This window comes from Protopterus annectens, chromosome 1.part1 (assembly GCF_019279795.1).
Source record: "Protopterus annectens isolate FY-2018-M chromosome 1.part1, PAN1.0, whole genome shotgun sequence".
In the NCBI taxonomy this organism is placed as follows: domain Eukaryota; kingdom Metazoa; phylum Chordata; order Ceratodontiformes; family Protopteridae; genus Protopterus; species Protopterus annectens.
The window spans coordinates 1,269,089,228-1,269,113,569 of NC_056726.1; positions in this window are offsets into that span (position 1 = coordinate 1,269,089,228).

Here is a 24,342-nt window from a genome sequence, read left to right on the forward strand (position 1 = left end):
TGAGTGCATGTCTGCAGAGGTGCAAGTAGTCACAGGCGAAAGTGTGTGTCTCTCTCTCTCTGCCTGGGTGATCACAGTAGGGGAGATACTTAGGGAATAGTTAAGAGTAGGTGTGTGTGTGTGTGTGTGTGTGTGTGTGTGTGTGTGCGTGTGTGTGTGTGTGTGCGTGTGTGCGTGTGTGCGTGTGTGTGTGTGTGTGTGTGTGTGTGTGTGTGTGTGTGTGTGTGTGTGTGTGTGTGTGTGTGTGTAGATCAGATAATGGGTGAATATGTATGTGCATGTGTGCATTTGTGTGTGTTTGACAGGGCTACCATATGTCTGAACTCCCCTAGAATATTTCCTGGAATACTGAGTGGGAAACTAGACAAGGAATTTTAAATACTACCCTAAATTGCTTAAAAAGTTAATGGAACAGCTTTTGCAGCACAAAAGATGCATAGGGCACTCTAGACACCTGTAAATATTAAATATTAGTTTGAGTCATTTAAAAAGTTAAAAGAACAAGGTTTTGTAACACAATATGTATGGGGGGGCATTAGACACCAAGGACAGTATTTAATATCGCAAATCACTTAACAACAGGTCTGTAGCACAAAGCATATGATGTGCAGTAAGAAATGTATGAAACTCTGATGTCTGGCATTATAGACTGACTGTAATGGTGTGTGACTTATAGGGGTCACACTCAACTTTTCCAGGGAAAGCAGGGGAAACACAAGACAACACATAGGAGGCTTTTAAATATTATTCTAATGCACTTAAAATTAATAGAGCAACAGATCTTGCATTATGATGCATTTTTTGAAAAACAAGAAGAATGAAACTCTGATGTCTGGCATTACAACCTAACTGTAATCAGCCATGATTTACGAGGGACAGGAACAAATGAAAGGATACATCAAGGGTGTTCTGTAAACTCAGGGACAGTTAAGAGGTATGGTGGTGTGTCAGAGTGTGTGTGTGTGTGTGTGTGTGTGTGTGTGTGTGTGTGTGTGTGTGTGTGTGTGTGTGTGTGTGTGCATGCTCGCACGCTTATGTGCGTGTGTAAACTCAGGGACAGTTAAGAGGTATGGTGGTGTGTCAGAGTGTGTGTGTGTGTGTGTGTGTGTGTGTGTGTGTGTGTGTGTGTGTGTGTGTGTGTATCAGTGTGTGTGTGTGTGTGTATGTGTGTGTGTGTGTGTGTGTGTGTGTGTACGCGCGCTCGCACGCTTATGTGCGTGTTCGAGAAAATGACTGTGGGAGGTGCCTCTATCAACATGATGCATGGGTTGTCAGTGATGATTACCACAGGAAAATGTTGATTAGCTCTAACGATAACATTATGTGATTCAGAGACATGCAAATTAGCTGATAATGAGGTCTTGCCTCATTGTGGCTAAACATGTCTATGAATTGTATTTCCTGTGATCTCAGACAAGTCCTTTTTGGCCATAAACACTTCCCCCTACTTGTTGGGATGCTTCCTGAATCCCAGACATATCACATATAGTTGTTCAGATGTGATATCCACCTTGTCACTCTTGGAGGATTTAGCCACAGTTTGCCAGTGGGCTAAGGGACTGTGGCTAAGGGGCACAGCCTGTTTCAAAACCAGTGTGATATCAAGGGGCATGCATTAAATTTACATGGTTGTTATCACTGTAAATAGAATTTCAAGGAGAACAATGTATTGTCAATGTATATTTGCAGTTTTTAATGTGATTATTAGGGTCCTCAAAATTTATGACCTTATAAGACTGAAGAGGCTGAAGAAACTAAAAACCTTCTGTTCCACGCTCCCATTTATAATTATATAAATAGTCATACTTCAGAGTTAGCTATTCCGACCTATAGCTAGTTCATATACAGGCTGTGTCACTATGGAATTGTATTCTGTGGCACTAAACACCGAGTATTAATGACTGTGACATCAGTGTGATATCAAGAGTCTATATCATATTGTCGACAGCTCACAATGTCGACCGTGAATTGTTTGACACCAAAATGTTGAACTACAAAAATAGCAAATGGCCAAATACCCGATTTCTTTCCAATGGAAAGAAATCAGTTGGTTGTTCTCTGACACCTGCCCTTACCCTGAGTGTAGTGCGGTCTCGGAGTTAGAATATTTAGTTAGGGGGGGGGAGTGGAGGGCACAGCCCTCCATGTTGTGAGGTGTGGGTGGCAAAGCCCCCCACTTAAATATATTAATGTGTGCCATTGGTGTTTGGCCAACCGATTTCTTTCCATTGGAAAGAAACCAGTTATATGGCCATTCGCTATTTTTGTAGTTCGACATATTACATCACACATTCACCCATATTACATCTCTAGTACTCAGAGTTAGCCGCAATGACTATCTTAGCTAGCCTCACTGAAGTGTAAAAACACTGGTGCTGACACTTCCACCAAAACATTCTACATTTCTTCATCTTTGTTGCCATCCTAGGTATCCATACAACTTTCTCCCACCAACTTACTGTCAGTTCCTTATCAAAGAATTTACTCCGGGTAAGTCTATAATTTGCATTTATCTCTTGATCTAAGTGAGATAATTTTTTTACGACATTGGCAATCAACCATTTACTAGTAATTTTATCTTCTCTAATATTTATTTTTCACTTAATAGCTCGAGGCCAGTCTTCTTTTTTAATCTTTACTCAATTTAACTCCACTGTTTGTCATTTTATGCCATCATATGCCCGTGTCGAACAATTCAGTTGACATTGTGAGTTGTCAACAATATAATATAGACCCAATATCAAGGGGCATGCATTAAATCTACATGATTGCTATTACTATATAAAGCATTTCAGGGAGAAAAATTTATTATCAAGGGATATTTGCAGTTTGTAATGTGATTATTAGGGTCCTCAACCTTTATGACCTTATAAGGCTGAAGAGAAGGAAGAAACTGAAAAGCTTCTGTTACCATAATACAGAAATTGCAGGGGCAGCTGAATGAACCACATCCTGTAAAATGCAGTTACCCTCTGAGAGTGGAAATGGTTATCAGAGTAACATCTTGTCCTAACAACTGCATGGGACAGAGGGCCCTGAGATGGAAGTGTCACAATAGACGCCTGACAGGAGAGCAACAGTTTAAAGGAAAGTCACCTAAAGTTGGCAGTGACAGATGGCAAAGAACAGCAGCAGAAGGTAAAGCAGCTTTTAAAAGTTGTTAGATGCTTTGCTTTGCCACATTTAGAAACAAAATGTTTGACAGAATAAAGTAGCTAAAAGTTTTTAAAGACACTTATTCTACAGAGGTCACTGCATTTCTCCCTGCTGTCTGTCTGACAGAGCTAAGGGCTTTACCTCACTTGATTATATGAAAACAAATGTTACGGATCTCTCTGAATATGTGTCACAGACAAGTACATGCCTTGCATTGAGCAGCATTCTACATTCACCTAGGATGATCCAACAGTATGAAAAGAAAATGATTGATTTAAATATCTTGCTTAGTTTTTGGTGTCAGTCCAGGGGACTCCATTATCTATCAGCATGGAATGACATTGTTAACAGACCACATTGCTTTGCAAGGATAATCTACACCTGCCCTCCCACTCCTTTTGGATATTGGCCAAAACTTTATCTGCCCATTTATAGTCTTTTTTAGGCAATGTCAAAATAACAAACCTACCAACATAGTAAAAACTCAAAGCAACCTTAAGGTGTCACTACTTGGTTTAAAGTTGAAGAAAGTACTCCAGCAGTCGAAGACTACACTGCCTTCCACACATTTAGACCAACAACAGCACAGACAGGGGCTAAAGGTGGAGCTGTTTCAATCTACATTAGCAAAAAATACAACTCCAGGTTGGTTAAACAGGATGATGCCCTGAAGTTCATCCATGTCCAAGTCTCCATAGACAATGTTCCTTACCATGTCCTAGCCAGCTACAGGTTGCCCTCTGTAACCCACAAAGCTCAAAACTCTTACCTAGACCTACTGGAGGCGCTCACCATATAACCAAATTCCCTATTCACTGGAGACTTCAACTACCCCTCAATAAATTATACACTGCCTCTAACTCATAGGCACAGCGTTTCCTGGATTTTATCAACACAAACACCCTGGACCAGACAGTGTGTACTCCAGCCAGAGGATCAAACATATTGGACCTAGTACTCCCCAATATGGGAGCGCCTCAATAGATATCATTGCTCTCTATTAGATTCTTTAGGTCCTCTTTCATCATTCTTTATTTTATATTAAAATGTGGTTGCATTATTGCATCTTCATGCTTCTTATCCCCAGACTCATGTATTTCAGTTTTATTAGTATCTACCATCATGCCGTTAGGTATCGCAGGTTAAAAATCTACTTCTCTTGTTCACTTTCACTATCATACCTTACATCTGCAAATGCCTTTTCTAAAACAAACTGTATTAAACAAACAATACCACAAACAGCACATGTTAATTTCTGAACTGATGATCAAGCCAAGATAATTTATAACACATGTACAGTACTTATAGACATCTAGCATCTTACATAGGTATCTCTCCTACATAAGTTTCAGAAATGTATCAGTCTTGACTCTTGACTGTGCTTGGTTAAATTATTAATGACTTAGGTTTACATCAAAGTTTAAGAACCTGCACGCAAGGTCTCAAGCTGGTCTGTGACATTAATAGAACTTGTTGGCAGGATAGATTTGTGTCCCAATGACTCCCCCATCTGTGCAATAGACTCCTTCTCCATGTCAAGCAGAGCACCTCACTAGCCCTCTTTAAAAGAAATCTGGATGACTAGATGGGAAACAGAAATTATACTCCTGGGATCCCACCTGTGTCTCTGCTGGACAGAGAAAACAGGTGCTGACATTGTGGGAGCATGAGTGAAATTCTTGGCTAGGCTTATAAGGGCCTCCAGGCCAATAACATAGTATCATCCTATGAACTTATGAACCTATGGACATATGAACATTGATCATTATACCTTAAGTAAAATATCCAGGTATTCCCAGATTCATCTTGACTATCTGTTATTACAGCTTTCCCTGATATAGAGTTCACTATTAGTTATCAGATGTATGACACATTCTATAATCCAAGTAGAACTGGGTTACATTGTGTTTTATCCCTTCTTGTGGAAACTCTCTTCCCACCAAAGCAATTCATCTAAAACTACTGATTTTGAGTTCTCTATTCTCATGTACTTCTCTTCCTCTGCCAGTATGCCCTGCATTCAATGCAGTAGTTAAGCTATAGTGAGTGATGACTAAGATTTCCCATTTCTAGCTGACAATTTTTTAGCAAGTAGTAACATTGTCCAGACCAACTTATTTTTCTCTACTTGCTGATGTTTTTACCTGCACCCACCAGAGTTATAGTTCTTAAGTTAAAAGTGTCTCACTCCCTAAAAGTTTCTTTAGGTAGTGTTCTAAGTTGTCCTTAAATCAGCAACTCTCCTACATCCTCAAAAAAGATCCCACATGCCGGTTTCACCCATATTACATCTCTAGTACTCAGAGTTAGCCGCAATGACTATCTTAGCTAGCCTCACTGAAGTGTAAAAACACTGGTGCTGACACTTCCACCAAAAATTCTACATTTCTTCATCTTTGTTGCCATCCTATGTATCCATACAACTTTCCCCCACCAACTTACTGTCAGTTCCTCATCAAAGAATTTACTCCTGGTAAGTCTATAATTTGCATTTATCTCTTGATCTAAGTGAGATAAATTTTTTACGACATTGGCAATCAACCATTTACTAGTAATTTTATCTTCTCTAATATTTATTTTTTACTTAATAGCTCGAGGCCAATCTTCTTTTTTAATCTTTACTCAATTTAACTCCACTGTTTGTCATTTTATACCATCATATGCCCATCTTTCTCTCTCCTTTAAGCCATATTTCTCTACTGCCTATTCCAATGTTAAGATTTTATCTTGGTTAATCAAGTAATGCCAGTAGCAAAGATGTGTTTTACATTGTGCCCAGATCCATCCTGCTGTTTGTATGCCTCTGTCTTTTCCTGTTTCCCCTATGGGTATAATATCTAGTTTCCACACCTTAAGTTGTTTGTTTGAGAAAAGTTTTGTAAATTCCTTTTGTATTATTCAGATTCATAGGTTCATAGGTGTGTACTAGGCTATTGGCCCTGGAGCCTTTACAAGCCTAGCCCACAGGATTACCCTGGCATCATGCCACCCGACCATAGTTCCCAGTGCCTCTGTCGGGTAGAGCCACTGGAATGATCCCCAGGGTGAATTTTCTATTTCCCATCCACTCATCAAGCTCTCTCTTGAAGAGGGCCAGTGAGGTGCTCTGTTTGACATGCATGGGAAGTCTATTCTATAGCATGGGCAGTCTCATTTGCATCACTTAAATTCCTGATTTGTTAGTCCTCACATTAAACTGTGTAGAACAGTATCCCTGATCTGTGGATTGGTTGCTATTATCATTTCCTTCCAAGTTGATATATATGTTACTTTCGGGCATCTCTCAAACACAGCTAGTATTGCTGATCTAATATACTGGTGAATGTCCAGGGACCCCAAGCTACCCATCCCTTTTGAGAGAATTTTATTCCACACTACCCTTGGTTTCTTACCTTGCCAAAGAAAGTCTATGACCAATTTCTTTATTTTCCCTCTGTCATTATCATCAATGGACTACTACAAAGCTAGGGCACAGGAGAGTACATGTGGTTGTAAACTACAGTGTATTACTTGTATACTCTGGTCTAGTTCAAAGTTCAAATTTTTACACTTCTTGAGGACTGTTTGCATTTTTTGCATCATTTTTGTAACGTCCATTTCCCTGACATATATGTCCCTAGATAACCAAATCCCTGGGTATCTTATTTCCACTTCTGCTCATATGCCTGTGTATTGGGTTTCTAATTCTGGCTTATTTGATGTACTGATATCTAAAATTTGAATTTTCTGTTTGTTAATCTTGTACCCCAATACTGGGCTATATTTTTTAAGATTTCCCAGAATTTATGAAATCCGTCTTTTGGTTCTGTTATTCTGTCATTGTTATCAGAATGTCATCTACAAAAAGGGTGATTTTCAGGTCTCAATGTCCACATTTGAATCCCTGTGTAGGTGATCCTCTAATAAACTCTGCCAATGACTAGATGAATAATGCAATTAAGACTGGAGAAAGTGGACACCCCTGTCTAGAACCATGAGATACTGTAGTTCTCCTGTAAGCCCGGAGCTCACCTTCACTTGGGTAGTACAACCCCGATATATCTCCTTTATAAGATTTATCCATTCTATAGGGAAATTCATACGTTCTAGCATACTAAAGAGAAATTCCCATTCAACCCAGTCAAATGCCTTTTCAATGTTGGGACAGACTAACTCAAGGAGTAAATCCTTATTATTAGCCTTCTGTAATATCATTAATTTATGTATTACATTATCTGCAGTCCTCCTGCCCCCCATAAAACTGTCTGATCATAGGAGATCAGTCTGGGCATTATCTGGCTTCGTCTGTTAGTTTGGATGGTCATAAATAATTTATAATTGCAATTCAAAACTGAAATGGGGAGATAGGAGGACGCTAACCTGAGGTCTTTCCCTTCTTTGTATATAGGTGAGTTTGCTGTCCTGTTCCACGAGAGCAGCACCTCTTTGGCCATTAAAACTATACTGACTAGTCTTCACATTTAAATTTGTCTTGGCCTGTTAAATTCCAGAATTCTATTTGCAATCCTTCTGACTCTTGAGACTTCCCAACAGACTGGTGATCAATGGCTGCCTTGATTTCTAACTCAGTACTTACATACATCAATTCCTGTGTTTCGTCTGTTATTAGTTTTTGTAAGTTTAACTGTGCCAATAATAGTTGTGCTCCCTTCCTACTATCTTCTTTCCTGACTTCCAGTTGATAAAGGGTCATGTAATATTGTTTTAATTCTTGATGTATTTCAATTGTATTATGTAGTGCCCATCTAGCAGAGAGCTCATCTAAAGTGTGCATCACATTTGCATGTGCTTGTTGCCTTAGTCACATGCTTCTTGGTGTATTTCAAAAAAATCCCCTTAATGGCATTATGCTTAATCACTATTCTGTTGTCCCCAGATTGCTGGATTTTTTGTTTAGTCTCCATTAACTTTGCTTGTTCTTCTGTGGAGCTGCCCTTCCCTTTCAGTTATATATCTGTTATGGATTTATACAATTCATACACCTGTTTGTACTCTTTCATATTTTTTTTATTTTTGCTTCTGTTTGTATATATGCTATCAGTTTTTTTCTTGACCTTATCCCATACTATTACTGTTTCTATTTCAAGTTTGTTTTTTTATATTCAGCATCATACACTTCATCTTTGCTTTGCATCTTTCTAGTGTAAGTTTGTATGAGGGGAATCTTCAATGTTTACACCCCCCTAAAGTCTGACTTATAGAATTCTTTCCAGATAGACGGAACTTTTGGTTCAGAGACTGAATAGTACAAAGACTGGGAAGCTAGAGAGTCTGCAGCTGTCTGAAGGAAGCAGGGAGGTACGTTATCAGCAAATGTAGAACATGGATTTCATCTGTGAAGCAGAGATTTAATGAAGCTGGTAGGGATTGGTTTAAGGGAAAATATGTTAGCAGAATTCGGACTAGAGGAAGGGTCAGGTGGATTTGTAGAGGAGACAGGGCTTATTATCTTGCTAATGGATTCTATGAAGTAGGAACTGAAGACAGAATCCGTTTCTTGGGGTGTATTTATTGGGCAGGTTTCAGGAGATGAGGGGTTACCAGGATGTAGTATTTGATTTGAGTGCCAAAATTTCTTGGGATTTGATCTTTGTAAAGTAGGTGGATCATCATAAAAATCTTTTTTGTCTTTGTTGATATGATAAGTTTTTTGTAAGGTTTCTGAGTTCTTTATATTTTGTAAGTGAATGAGTAGCTTTGTTTTTACCCACATTTTCCACATTCTATCTCTTGTTTTCATCAAGGTACTGGTAGCTTTAGTTAACCAGGGAGATATGTTAGATTTGACACTTACTGTGCACAGGGGTGCCAGTGAGTTAAGAATATTTAGGAAGGTTGAGCTGAATGAGTATACTGCTTTGTCTAGAGGGAGACGGGTCAGTGAAGTCCAATTTATTTTGGAGAGTACGGTATTAAAGGTTTCTGGGTGAAAGTTTGACAGCTTGTGACATTTGATGTATCTATGTAGTCTAGGGAAATATGGAGAGAATCTTAGAACATTTACTGGGGAGGGGTCACTTAGGGAGTCAGGCAAAGTTTCGGGATTATGATATTTGTGTGGGTCTGAGACTAGATTCCAGTCAATAAGTGGCCCAGAGTTGCAAGATCTATTAGCATGGGGTAGGTGTAGAGATAAGTTGAGTAAAGTCATTCAAGTTGATACAAGAGTTGGAGTTAGGTGAGCAGAGGGATAGCCAATTTTTACTGACATCCCCTAGGAGGATAATTTCATTATGTTAGTGCAGAGTAAGCCAGGAGAGAGTATGTTCAAGTTGGGGACTGTTGTCACCAAGGGGTATATAGATGGCTGCCACAGTAATAGTAATATGACTGTTAAGTTTAAGTTTGGCTATCAGGAGTTTAGCGGGTAGAAAGGATGGGGTTGGTTTATTGAGAGATATGAGTGTAAGATGGTTTGAATAAGCAATGGCTACTCCACCACCTCTTTCAGTTTGATAGTCTAGTTGAAGTATATTATATCCTAGAGGAAGAAGATCTTCATTAGGGTTAAGAGGTTTTGGCCATGTTTCAGTGAGGGTAATAATATCTGGGGAGTGAGTTGACATCCAGACATGAAATTCAGTAACTTTATTTAGTACACTTCTAATATTCAGAGTAAAAAGAAGTATGTTTTTTTTATTTTATTTTGGGAGAGTGAAGTTTCCAGTGACATTGTTGGTTGAATTGCTGGCAGGGGGGAGAGAGTTTGGCCCTGTATTTGGGTGAATACCGTCTGATAATAGTAGAGTTTTAGGGAAGATGTTTACATTATAGAGAGAAGAGTAGTAGATGAAGTATTTTATTTTACTTTTTGAAGAAATTGTTGGAGAAGGAAGTATTTTGATTTTGGAAAGGAGAGTATTTGTAGGAAAGATGGAATGGGAAATTTCAAATGAGTGAAAAGGTTGTGTAAAGGCATTTGGGTGAGTAGATGTTGGAGATGGATTTTCAGGTGTTAGCTGGATTGTATAAAAGGTGAGGAGGTACAGTAGAAGTAAAGGAGGCATGTAGAGGAATGCTAGAATCGTATTGGTTGGGTTAAAGAGGTAGGTCAGTAGTAGTAGGCACGAGAGAAGGAGGTAACTTACTATAAAGATATTATTAACAGTTTCAGAGTAAAGAGAGTGAAGGAGGGATGATGCCTGTAGAGGGAGATGGAAAAGGTGAAATAGTACAGACCTGGTGATTATCACATTGTAGGGGTGTAACTTGTTGGCTTGTAGCAGAGCACAGGAAGGGGAGGGGCTAGAGGGGAGGGGAAAGGAGAGATTAGTTATAAATTGATACAGGAGGTATGTGGGAATGGGGGTAGGGCAGAGGAGCGGAGTGAGCCCGAGCGTGGCGAGGCCAAACTGAGGGGTCAGGCCATATCCCTTATATATCAGCACAGAGAAAAAAAAAACAATCAGTAAGGTAAGACAAAAAGTTTGGGGAGAAAGCTAGCCAAGAGATGAGAATAACAAAGTTAGAGTGACTATTGGCTATCATAGGTGTAGTTATTGTAGTCAGGAGGAGGCAAAAGTAGAGAAGTAGGAGAAAAGAAGAGCGTTCTGTAAGTGTATGAAAGGACAGAAGAAAGTATTAAGTAGGTGTAAGAATAACAGGGAAGATGAAAAGAAGATGAGAACGTTTGTTACTGAGTGAAAGACAGGAAAACACCAGGGGAGTACTGCGGGTAGGTGACAGAGGAATAAAAAAGACAGGGTGTAAGGGTGCATAGAGCTGGAGAGGTAGAAGGTAGAATGGCAGGCTACACAGAGATAGGAGTAAAAGAATAAGAATAGTTTTGGGTGATGTATGAAGGGGCCACTAGACTGGGTACAACTTGGTAGGTGTTAGGTATATAACAAAGTAAGATTAAAAGGCACATACAGTAATTAGTCAAGAGGAAAACTGGATCCTGTAGGAGGTTCGGGCATCCAGTAGGAGAAATAGAATTATTGCACAAAGACCTTTCTCTTGAGTGAAGCTTATCTGGGAGCCTCGGACAGTGCTGGGATGAAGAGGTCTGAAAGGGTGCATTATCTAATAAAAATAAGGAAAATAGCTTAGTTTAAAATATGTAAGAATTATTTTATTAGCTAGTTTTGCAGCTAAGTATTTTAAATAAAAAGAGAGGAGAGGGACAGAAGGACTAGCATGAAGTGTGAGGAAAAGGTGAACAAATGTACAGAAATAAGTACTGAGAAGAGATAGGGTATACATTTTATAGAAATAGTACATCCTACTAAACATGTGCATTAATAAAACAACATAAACATCAATAATGTAGAACTATATAGTCAGAAACAGGCAGATTCTATGCAAAAAAAAACCCATTAGCAGATTAACAGCACACTAAGCATTCAGAAGCTTGATTAACAATGGTAGAGTTTAAACTTATTAGAAGCACTAACCATCCAACCCAATACCATATTCATGGGTGACTTTAATTACCCCACTTTTAACTGGGAATCCTTTATGACATCAAATGTACATGCACAGAGATTCCTGGATTTTGTAAACGCAAATGCCCTGGACCAGAGGGTCAATACACCAACCAGGGGTACAACCACACTGGGTCTGGTCCTCAGTAATATAGGAGACTGCTGCACACCCTCTACTGTAATGCTTTCCCTGGTAAGGTTAGACCACAAAATTGTCTCGTTTGAAGTAAAAATAAAACCTGGACCACAAGCTCATCCAGGAATATTCAGGAACTATTCCAAGGCAAACCTCCTGCTATTAAGTGAGAACCTGGCAAAATTTCAAGCCCCTATAAACCCTGAGAACACTTCTGCCTATGTAGAACTATTCACAGAAACCCTGTACAAGCATGTTAATAGCTGCATAGAGGCAGCTGTACACACCAGGAAGAAGTATAGAACTAACTCAAAAAACAAGCCACTCTGGTGGAATCACAAAAGCAATCAGATGTATAACAGGAAGAAAAAAATCATGGCAATAATTAGAAAGTGCAGCACTCAGAAGGATAAAAGAACCGTCATCAAACTAAACATACAACTCAGAGGACAGATAAAGTCTACCAAAGCCAAATTTGAGATGTTTGGCCTCCCAGGCCAGGGACAACCATAAAACATTCTTTAGCTATGTCCGCAGCCTCAAAGGCAATACACAACTGTGTGCAGAGCTCATGGTAAATAAAGCCACTTATACTGACCCAGAAGATATAGCAAACCTCCTGGCTGATAAATTCAGCTCCAACTTCACTCCTCTCGACCCCTCAACTTTCCCTCAGGAACTATCATAAAATATAACTCCCCCTATTATCACTAGGGAACAGGTCCTTAACACTCTATCTCTAAGACCAAGAACACTGCATCAATGGGCCCAGACAATATCCCATGATGCCTTCTAAATAGCATTAAACATGACCTATCAGGACCTCTGGAATTACTATTTAACTATAGCCTCCAAACAGGCTTTGTGCCTCGTGAATGAAGAAAGGCAACAGTCATCCCTCTACACAAAGGTGGGCCATCTACAGGCCCTGGAAACTACAGACCCATAAGTCTCACTAGTCTCATATGTAAAGACATGGAAATAATTATCATGGAGCTGATCAAAAGAGACACAGTAAACCTCCAGACACTGGATCCAACTCAGTTTGGTTTCGTTAAGGGCAGATCATGCCTACTCAGCCTGGTGGACTTCTTTGAGAAAGTCACCAAAAGAATGGATGAGGGCAAAATCATTCACACTGCCTACCTTGACCTGGTCAAGGAATTTGACACAATACCCCACTCAGGCACTGCTGACAAACTCAAGAGGTTAGGTACAAACCCATATGTCACCCGGTGGCTAGACAACTGGCTCACAGACAGGACCCAGAAAGGTAGAATTGGGGTGTCCACCTCTAAAAAGAGGCCAGTCACAAGTGGACCCCTTCAGGGATCAGTCCTTGGATTGCTCCTTTTTTGGCATTTACTTCTCAGAAATTAAAGTCAATGTCAGTGGTCTGTGGCTGACTAAATTTGCAGATGATTGCAAATTAGGAGCTGTCATTGAATCTCACACTGACACAAATGTTCTCCCGGATGGACTGACACAGACAAATAACCAATGTCAGAGCCATGGACCAAAACTAAATGCCAAGAAATACATAACAGTATCCTTTGGGAAGTCATCCATCCCTGGTAACTATCATATTGACAATACACCTCTTAGAGATGACCCAGTAGTCAGGGACTTACAGACACACATAGATAGTAATCTAGCATTTGATCATCACGTGTCTACAGTAGTGAGGAAATCATTCTATGTTGCACAACTTACAAACACAGGTATGGCATCCGTGTCCAAGGAAGTCATTGTTCCACTGTATTTGGCATTCATCAGACCTATCATTGAGTACAATGCACCCTTTGGTATGTACCTAACCAGGCATATCCAACAAATGGAAAGTCCACAGAGGTTCCTCACTAAAAGAATACAGGGCGTAAGTAATATGTCCTATGCAGACTGCCGCAAGGCCATATCCCTGTATTTTGTCTCCTACAGGCTTTTGAGAGGAGATCTATTCCTGGCATACAGGGCATTGTCAGACCCCACTCTGATGGAGCTCCTGCATATCCACAAAACAAACAGTAGCAGAATTACCCATTATAAAGACATAAACCTTGCCTGTGATATAAATAGGACCTACTAGAGAGATAGGTATGTATGCCAGAGACTACCCCATCTATGGATCAGGTTCCCCATCCATGTGAAGCAAAGTTCCTCCCTAACCCAATTCAAGTGCAATTTGGACAATTTGATGGGAAACTGGAAATTCATCCTTGGTTTGGCACCTATGTCTTTAATGTAAACAGGTAATCTGTAAATAGTTCATCTCCCAGGCCCATGATTACACTTATCAAGGCTATCAGAACTTGTCATAGATTTGGGTTGCATGGTTAGGCTTAAAAAGACCCTTGTGGTCATTAGCCTAGTCAACACATATGAACCTATAAGAGATTTGCAAGAAAATATAGGTGTTGTTAAACAGCATGGATAAAACAAACTGTGAGTGCAGTACTGAGCTCGGAGACAACACCGTGATGCTGGAGTAGCCTAGTTAGCTCAAGGGAGAGGCTTTAAGCATGAAATAGTGATTGTAAGGGAAATAATGGCTTGGAGATGTGGAGCTGAAAAAAATAAAAATAGCTTGCTGCTAGTACTAGTTCAGGCTGTGAGGAGCCGAGCTAGAAACATGCACTTGCAAAATAACTATGAAATTGAGTGCCACCTAGTGTACAGACCCTGTTGATATCATACACCATACATTACCTAGGCCAGGACGTTGCTGAAATACTAAACAATTTATAAGTTTATCAGTCAGAAAGTGTTTTTTGGAGGGAAGAGCTACAGCATATTAGTTAAGACAATAATTGTATATAATATTATATCAATCGGGAGAACAGCAGTCATATATATTTGTAAGGCAGTAATTGTAGCCTCTGTACATATACAACAGACTTCCGGGTATCTGGAGGCAAGGAATCAGAGATGAGTGAAGGACCAAAGTTAGTGGTGTATATAGAACCAGGGAGAAAAGGCTATTGTGGCTACTTGAATAAAAGGTGTGCCCTTTCCCTGCCATCTCCTGGCCCTTATTCCTCTGGATATCATTTAACTCAACATGGAGTAGTAAGGTCTTATTTGTTTTTCTGTGTTTGAGTTTCCTCTGTGTGCAACCACCCTGTACATCTTCAAGCCCATGTACTTGGCTGCAGTTATCTGTTATTTTTAATGTGCCTTCACAGAAACTAAAGATCCTTGCTAGCATTCATTCTCCTTTGTTCTTTGTAAGTTGCTCTACGAGTAATGTAAATTCTGCAGATTGCCATTATTTGCCCACACAGTGAGCCCTTTATTCCTGCACAGTGGTGCAGCAGTTAACATTGTCACTTCACAGCAAGAGGCTCTCTGATTTGATTCTTGGCCGGGGTGCCTTTTGTGTGGAGTCTGCATGTTCTGCCTGTGTTTGTGTGGATTTCGTCTGGGTACTCCAGTTTCCTCCCACATTCCAAAGACATGCATCTGAAATACATGCGCTGAAAACAGGCTCCATCCTAGTCGGACTTTCCCAGTCAACAAATGTTAAATAAAATCTCTCATTTGTATGTTCCATCACTCCCGATACCTGGAATGGGAAGCCCTCATTTACCAACACTACCAATCCTCTTCTCCTTGCTACTACATATATTGATTCAAAGACCACTTCAAATCATTTTTATTTGGTTAATTTTAGTGTTCTCAATGGTTTAAATGTGTTTCTGTTAATACTATTAGACTTGATCCTTTTCTCTCTAACATACCTATGATCCTTTCTCTTTTAATCAGGTTTGTTAGTTCATTTATATTCCAATTTATTATTGTTAACTCACACATCTGCCTTTTTACTTCTTTTCCTTTCTATAGTGAGGGCTGGGGGGAGTTATACCCCTTTGTACTTACATGGTCTGATGAACATATGTAGTACTTCATTTTCCCACTTGGTCCCTTCCATTTATGTGATATCACATTTACTTTGCAATAGATTCTTCCTTTATTACACCCTTCCATTTTCTCGTTGCTCCTCTAGTACTCTGGTGTATATACCCTGGTATACTCTTATTCAATGACCCTACAATCTCTTCATTCCAATCCTGTTGATGGTAAACAACATTTTTAAACATCAGACAAATATAATTCAATTTAAACATTTTACAAAGTCTGTAATGCCCCTCAAATGCATGGGTATAATATGCTCAATCTAGATTCCATGCAGCCAGTTCCCAAGCGTCTCTCAGCTTGACTTCAATAAATAGATCAGTCACACTTGTCACCCACCCCCTCCCAGTCAGGGGTTGATGTAGTCCAGTTTAAAGTGCTTTAAAATTGGGTTGTGGTCTGCTAAGCTCATAAATTATTAGCATCTAGACAGTCACAGCCTAATATCTTGGTGCTCAATTCAGAGGATTCCCTGAGTGATTTATTCAGTCTCCCACCGCCACAATCTGCATGATTTATTTACAGTTCTAGCAATCATCACATTATGTAATGTCATCCTCTCTCTCTCTTTCTCTCTCGACAGTATTTTTACCACACTACTGTGCTATCCCTGACCTCTCCTTAAGTGCTCGATATTTCTTAAAAGTGGAAAAAGTCCTCCTGTATGCAGTGAAGTTGCCTCTCCATTTCCTTGCGTTTCAGTTGTTCTACTCTCCCCAGGTAGAACCAATACTGATTCCATACCCATCAGCACTTGCTCCTCATTCTTCTCTGGTCATTTCAATGCTGCATTTAAGTCCTCAGTAATTTTAAATCTGCTTGGCAGAAATAGGTTGCAGGTTGAACTGTAATAATCTAAGCTTAAGTCATTTGTATTTAGCCAGACAGATTACAGAGAGGAAGGCCACTCTTTTCCCTCCACATTTCAATGGTATAGTCCTGGTCTACCAGTATCCTCACAGTTGCAAATGTCCACTTGGCTCCTGCCTTCCAAAGATGAGATAGGATATTTTCCTTTTGTCCATAGGCTTCAAAGCATACTATCAGCTGTCATGGGTTCTGATGGTTACTTAGTTTCAATGGCATCCAATGTGCACATTCAGTTGGGATTGCATCTAAGGGCAACCTTGTCCATTGTCTTAAAAGCTGGGCCACAAATTTGCCATATTCCTTTACTTCCACTTCCTTAGGTATTCCTGAGTATTGCTTTACTTCCACTTCCTCAGGTGATCCTGATATTCTTATATTCTTCCTGCAAACTTGATCATATTGGTCTCTTATCAGTTCCTCCAACATTCCTAGCTTGGCATCTGTTGCTCTGGCCCATAGGCATAACTCATAAGAATAACTGCTCTGTCACCATCACCATATTCTATTGTATCTGCATAGCTATTTAGTACATTTTACATTTCTTTCATTTTTTTTTACAGTTGCCTCCAGAAACTTTTTCAACATACTATTAATTCTCATGATCTCTTCCATAACATTTTTTAACATTACCTGGGAGTCATGGCCCTCATCCACTATTTTTGTCTGATTGCCCACCTGTTGCTTCTGAAGGTTTGCTTCTGGAGGTGCCCTGCTTCACTTTTTACCGTCTTTTTTAGACAGGTCCCTATTTCTTAAAGTGTATAAGCAAGGCCGTGTTCAGTTATTCCACCATTAAAATGCAGGCTATAAACTTTGTTTTAGTTTTTTCACCATTTTGAGTGTCCCTAAATTAATTTTAGATGGACCAACAGGAGGACAGTTGTTTTTTCTCTGTGGTGTGACACCAGTAATCCCAGCTTAGTAAATGTCTTTATCTTATTCTTGTGTCACACATCTCATCTTCTGCAGCTTTGATTTTATACATTCTGAGGCTCTAACCATCTGCAGATGTATGTATTGATAACTTATGTTAGTAATACCAGCTATAATTTGCTTTTGAAACAACTTTCTGTATGTGTTTACATTAAAAAATAGTCCCAATGTATGAGCTGTCAACAACTTTGAGAGGGGTTTCTCACATTGGACTTTCAAGTAGCAGGTTATCTTTCTTCCATCTGTACCCCAGATAGAAATTTTAATACCTGTGTTTGCAAGATCCACATTACAGCGGTCCATACAGAAATTCCTTGTCCCTATGGCAAGGGGCATGCTAACCACCACTGTCTTCATTTCTTTCCCCTAATCAAAATAGGAAGACCATTTTGAATGAAATAAACTCCAAATAAGAAATTTAGTTTGGCATAAACATTTTTAGTGAATTCCCCACCTTCAAGCTATATATACTTGTTATGTCATGAAGGTAGCATTATGTTCAAAGCTGGACAAAGCATATAGTGAGAACCACTTCAGGAGTTCTCCCAAGCATGACCCAATCTAGCGATTAGTCAGATTTCAGCACTATCTTACTTTGAGATAGCTTCCAAAGTGAGTCCATATCCATAAGGATATTTATCAAAACAATCGATAGATGACTAACCTGTGTACCTCTCAAACTCTTAGCATAAGAAATCTGGAAAAATCTAAAATTAATGGTGGGACAAAGGCAAAAAATCAAGGACAGATTTTAATTATTGCTCCTATAAACTTAGAAAGTTACTTATGTTAGCAAGCATTTTTCTGAAGGATATGAAGGCTGAAACCCAACTGTCTGGCATTATTTAGTAACTTCAATCCTCAATAATTTGCCAGTAAACCATAATTTTTATAAGAAACGTTTATACAGTTAAAATATCATATAATGAGCAAGACAAATGTGCCAAAGGATGCTCTGTTGTTAGCATGCATCTGTGCTACTACAGTGCTGCAGAAGGTATGTAATAATGTGAAAGTATCTATCATACATACTATCTGCCAAAATGGCACTAAACGTTGCAACCATACCTCTCAACTGTACAGAACTTCACAGAATGTCCAGATTTCTGCCTCATATTTTTGGTCCATTTTTCATAAAATGGTTTTCTGGCAAATTAGTGGCAAATCATTAAATCTTGAAGTTGGAAAATAATTACAGACAAGTTTCAGATTTCATACCCTTCAGAAAATTCATGCTAATGCAAAATCTGTCATTCTGTCAACTTTATAAGTTTGCAAGAGCAATATCTAAAAATTGTCCCTATTTTTGTGTTTTTCACCGATTGTTATTTATGAATTTGTCTAGATTTCTTGCTCTAAGAGGTTAAGAACCATGGTTGCAGCCTTACTAACTGATGTCTGTTGAACTTTTTTATTTATGTTTTGTTGACCAGGTTACTACCACTAATCTAGTAGCCACCTTTTAGGGTAGACCAAAGGTGGTATTTATACTAATTGGGAAATTTAGCTAGAGCTACTTTTTTTCAATAGGTGCCATGGGATCTTTTGCATCCACCTGCGCTACCAACGCAGGCAGATAACACTTCAGTTTAATGTCTCATCTGAAGGGCAAAGCACTTTGAAGTGTAGCATTCCCGCTTTATGCTACACCTCAGTATCAACACTCCATCTACTTGGTGTGAGGATAGAACACACAGCCTTCTGCACCAAAATTGAGTATGTTACCTGTTGCAGCACTGACACTAAATAGTGGTAGCAGGTGTCTTGTAGGCAGAAAGTAATGCTTGCTAACTACTTAAATAGTCTTCTTCCTATCAGTTATCTTCCTAATGAGCAAATAAGATGAATACAATGTCTGTTTCTGTTATGCAGTTTAAGTCCAGAACTACCATTTTAATCAGGAATAAGGATTAGTCAATCATTTATATTCAGTGTACAGGAAAAAAGACTAAAAAGCTAAAATCTTGATACCAAGACTTTAGACCAAATTGAGGAAGAAATAAGAGCTGGTTATCACTGACTCATGATTACAGTAGAAACACAAAATAAGTCTCTTATAAGCTTATAGGTATTTATTAGGCTATTGATCCATGAGGACCTTCATAAGTCTAGCCATGCAATCCTGAGAGGTTTATTGGCCGTAGTATTATAAGTACAGTTAGCCCAGAGCCCTTGGTATTTTAACCAGGAACCCTTTATATATTTTAAGTCAAATAACCAGAGCCAGGCAGACATTTGCATGTTACATCTATCCATAAAGTACATGGGTGCTAATCCAGGGGTGGACTTTTGGTTTCCCATCTATTTGTCCAGATTACACTTGAATAGAATAAGAGACCTATGTTAATTTCCTTTATATCAAGATGGTGATGATTTCAGAAAAATGTTATTCTCTGTGAAACATAGTTATTCCTCTGGCGCGTTCTATTTAATGTGAAGAAGAGATTAAGATCTCATGAGTGGGTGTTTCTGTTACTTATGGACTTGCAGATGTGCAGTAGGTCTGAAAAGACAGAGTTGGTAGAGGCTATGTGAATGAGCAGACATCTCTCATCAGTAGTATGATACCAAGAAGAGGGACAAGGCTTTGAGACAGTCAGTGTAGCTTTTCTGATTTAGGGCCTTAATTTTCTTGGTAAAAAAGCATTCTGGTCATTGAAGCTGTACCAGATGGGGGACATTATTCTTAATGATCAGCCTTATTAGTGTGGAATACAGTGGCGTAATCCCCTCCCAAGACCTGGACACCATACCCTTACTTATAAGTTGAGGACTTTCTTACAATAATGGATACATGATGCTCAAAGGGCAGCTCATTGTCAGCATGTGGTCCGAGATCCCTAACTAATGGATCAATCTTCTAGGTAGTATTATTGACTATGAAAGTTGCAGTGGACATCATGCTTGCTGAAGGACATTATTATGCATTTCTTGGTGTTTTGTTTTAAGCTGTAGTTTTGACACCAACTATTTGTTTGGTTAAAGCCATCCTGAAGGATATTGGTGTCTTCTGGAGAGTTTATGATGGCATTTGGTCAGCCATAAGTCATTAATATTGGCTTTGACCTCTAAGAAGTAAATTCCAAGAAGGAATTGCCCTGAGGACTGAATTCTGTGGTACACTGCAAGTGATATTTCTTTTGGAGAAGGTAGAGCTTCCCAGCCTAATTTCCTGTATTCTGTTTGTGAGCCAGTATGCTATCCAATAAGACACACAGGGATTTACATTTACCTGGGTGAGTTATCAACTATACCTGAGTGTGAGAGCATGCTGAATGCTTCTGCAAGGTCTAGATATGCAGTGTATACAGATTTTCCTTCATCTATTGCTTCAGTAATCTTCTCAAAGAAGTCAACTTAATTAAGTAGTCAGGATCTGCCCTTGACAATACCAAACTGGCTCAGGCTGAGAGTTTCTAGATTGTCTATATCCCTATTTATTAATTCCATAATGATCATTTTCTTAGCCTTACAAATGAGGCTCGTCACACTTATGGGTCTATAATTACTCTGGCCCATTGATGCCCAACCTTTTGTAGAGGAATGACTGTTGTAGGCCTGCATTCATCTGGCATTAACAGTATTCAGAAGCTGATATTAAAAACTTCTGTAGAGGATTTAAGAGATCCTGTTTCAAACTGACCAGTAGACATTCTGGTATGCTATCCAGCCCCAGAGAAGCAGTGTTCTTAGCTTTGGATATTGCTTTGAAAACTTGTTCATGGAAGATTTGAGGAGGGTGTGGATGACAACATGCGTTTTGGGAGTAGGTTTGAAGTTGGAACTAAATTTATCCGCCAGTAGATTGCCTATATCTTCTAGTCCAGAAGATATGATATTGCTTAGTATTAGCACAATTTTGAACACTGTTTCTGAGATTTATAAAATAGCTGAAGAAGGCTTTATGATTGTCTTTTACCCAAGTGGTTATTTTAATCTCTTATCTGGCTTTGATTGATTTGATCAGGGGTTGGAGTTTCCTGTTAGGGTTAGTAAGTGTGTTTTTAACATTTGAAAAGTTACATTTATTTTTACATGCATTGAGCTTTTTTATAGGTTCATAGGTGTGTACTAGGCTAACAACCACAAGGGCCTTTTTAAGCTTAGCCATGCATGCCAAATCTCTGACAAGTTCTGGTACCCTTGGTAAGTGTAAGTAAGGGCTTGGAAGACAAAACATTTACAAGCAGAGGCCTGGGAGAAGAACCATGATTTTTCCTGTTATTGTACAGTCTGTTTATATTTAGGTTCCTTCAAAGGGGTGTATCTTTTAATTTGCCGTTGTATTTACTTCACAAGCAGGCAGATGCATCAGTGCAGCTACTTACATGCGCATAGAATTTGGCAGTTAGCCCAGAGCCCTTGGTATCAGGGTGGAAGAGAATGTTGAATTTAGGCAGATTATCACTCATTTGTAGTAGATTACTCATTAGCCTATCCTATTTCAGCCTTTATTAATCACTCACTAAGTAAATCCACAGTACCCTCTATCTGGAAACAATGCTACACTCTACCCATTCACAACAGAGGTAACTGCACAGAACTATCTAACTATAGGCTGACAGCAATTCTGTCCCCTATCTCTCTTAAATACTGGAGAAATGTTTACATAAACAAATCCTGGACTATCTTATCCAAAACCTACTAACCTCTACACAACATAGCTTTCGACCCAGCCATAGTACAATAGCCCTCATTTCCTTTGCCAACAAAATCGTACTAACCAGAGACAACAATAAACTCATCTCCTGTCTCTTTTTAGACCTCTACAAAGCTTTCAACTCTGTCTCTCATCCCTTGCTCCTTGTTAAACTCTCTGACCTTAATCTCTCAAGTTCAGCTGGTTTACCAGATACCTCACTAACAAGCAGCAATCTGTTAAATGGCTTTCCTCACTATCCCTTGCTCTCCCCTTCAAGATGGGAGTCCCTCAAGGATCAATACTTGGTCCCTTATTATTCAACATCTTTACAAATTGCCTATACACATCCTGTCCCCAGTTTTCTCTCATACAATATGCTGATGACTTCACAGTCATAACCATCTCTGATAACCTCTCCAATCTGAACACCCTCACCCAAGAAGCCTTCAAATCTATTGAAAACTGGCTCTCTAAGAACCAGCTAATACTTAATCCAAAAAGACAAACTTCTGCTATTTCTCCCCAATTCCCTCACACATCTCAAACCCTCTTTTTTTTATTACATCCCTTAACAATACAACCGTCATGGTTGAAACACATACTAAGCTTCTGGGACCCATCATAGATGACCAACTGAAATATGGACCTTCACGTACTCCAGTGCGAAAAGAAAACACACCAAAAACTAGGCCTCCTTTACAGAAAAAAAAAATCTTAACAAAAGTGTCTCAACTCCTTACTCATGCCTACCTCCTACCTAGTCTCTTCTACAGCTCACGAATCGTAAGTAATCTCCAGTCCTCACTCTTAGCTAAACTGGAGTCCTCCTGCAATAAAGTTGCCAGATTTCCTGCCATTGAAACCTCTAAATCTCACCGCTGTCTTCCTCTCAAGACCTTAAACTGGTTAGAATTCCACCACCAACTGCTTTAAACTATTGATCATTCATTTCATCCTCTACAAGCCTTCCTTCTGCCCCAGTATCCACTCACTAGTCTCTCTCTATACTCTTCCCAGAAGACTCAGAAGCTCTGACCAAAATCTACTAGAAATTTACAAGCCAAAAGGATCAAAAGGGCAAAAGCTCTCCAGTTACTCTCCCTCCCTCTCCTGGAACAAACTTCCCCTATCTATTAGAAATATAAACCATCTGCAAGAATTCAAAAATGCTCTCAAAGAATTCCCAATAAACTCCTGGACTTGTCACTGTAAACATCCTCCATGAACTTCTTAACAGTATGTCTATCCAGCCTATCTTACATCCCTGGCTCTTATAACACCCCTTTCACAACTTCAACAACTTAGAAACCCTTATTTCTCCTCCCTCACCTCTCTCATCCTTTCTCTCTAAACTTCATTACCTCTCACTAATTCCTTAAACCTCCCGTCAAGCTTACTAACACCCCTGACTACATCTATATCCTCTAAGAATCCCTACATGGTATTTAAATACTTATATCTGATGACCAAGTGTTTTATTATGCTCGGGTCACTGCCAGAACAACCAAACTTGCTACTTTACTTGCTATTTTTATGCCGTCTAAAATGTTACTACTGAACCATGTGACAGAGTGACTTTATTAAACTTAGGACACTGCCTCAGAGTACAAACTTTCTTCCAAATGAAGTATTTGTTTTTCTGTTGTACATATGAACGTATCCTCTAAATATTGTTGACAAACTGCATTTGACACAATCTGCAAACTGATCTGTCTAACCTTGTAATGTAATGTGTAACCTTATTACGTAACTCTGTGTTTTTCTTATTAATGAGCTATGTTCTCTCTATATTTGTTAGTGTGTTACACTATTGTACATGATTGTGGAGCTTTTCTCCCCAGGCCTCTGCTGATAAAGGGTACTATCTCCGTCAGACTATCCCGGTCTGGAATTCTGAGATACGTACCTGTCCCTGCAACATGTCCTATTTATATTGTAGGAAACATTGAAGTCCTTGGCTAGTCATTCTGATGCTGTTCATTTTGTGGATATGCAAAAGGTCCATCAGACTGGGGTTCAAGGATACCTTATATTCCAGGCATAGATCACCTCACAACAGTCTGTAGGAACCAAAAGTGCAGTGATAAGGCTTTGAAACAATCTGCAAAGGACATTTTGGTTGTGCCCTGTATTCTATTTGTGATGAACCTCTCTGGGCATTCCAGCTGAAGAGGACATTATACTCAATGATAGGTCTGGTCAGGGGCGAATAAAGTGGCATGATGACTTCCCTGAACCTGGGTGTCATGGCTGTACTTATAAGCTGA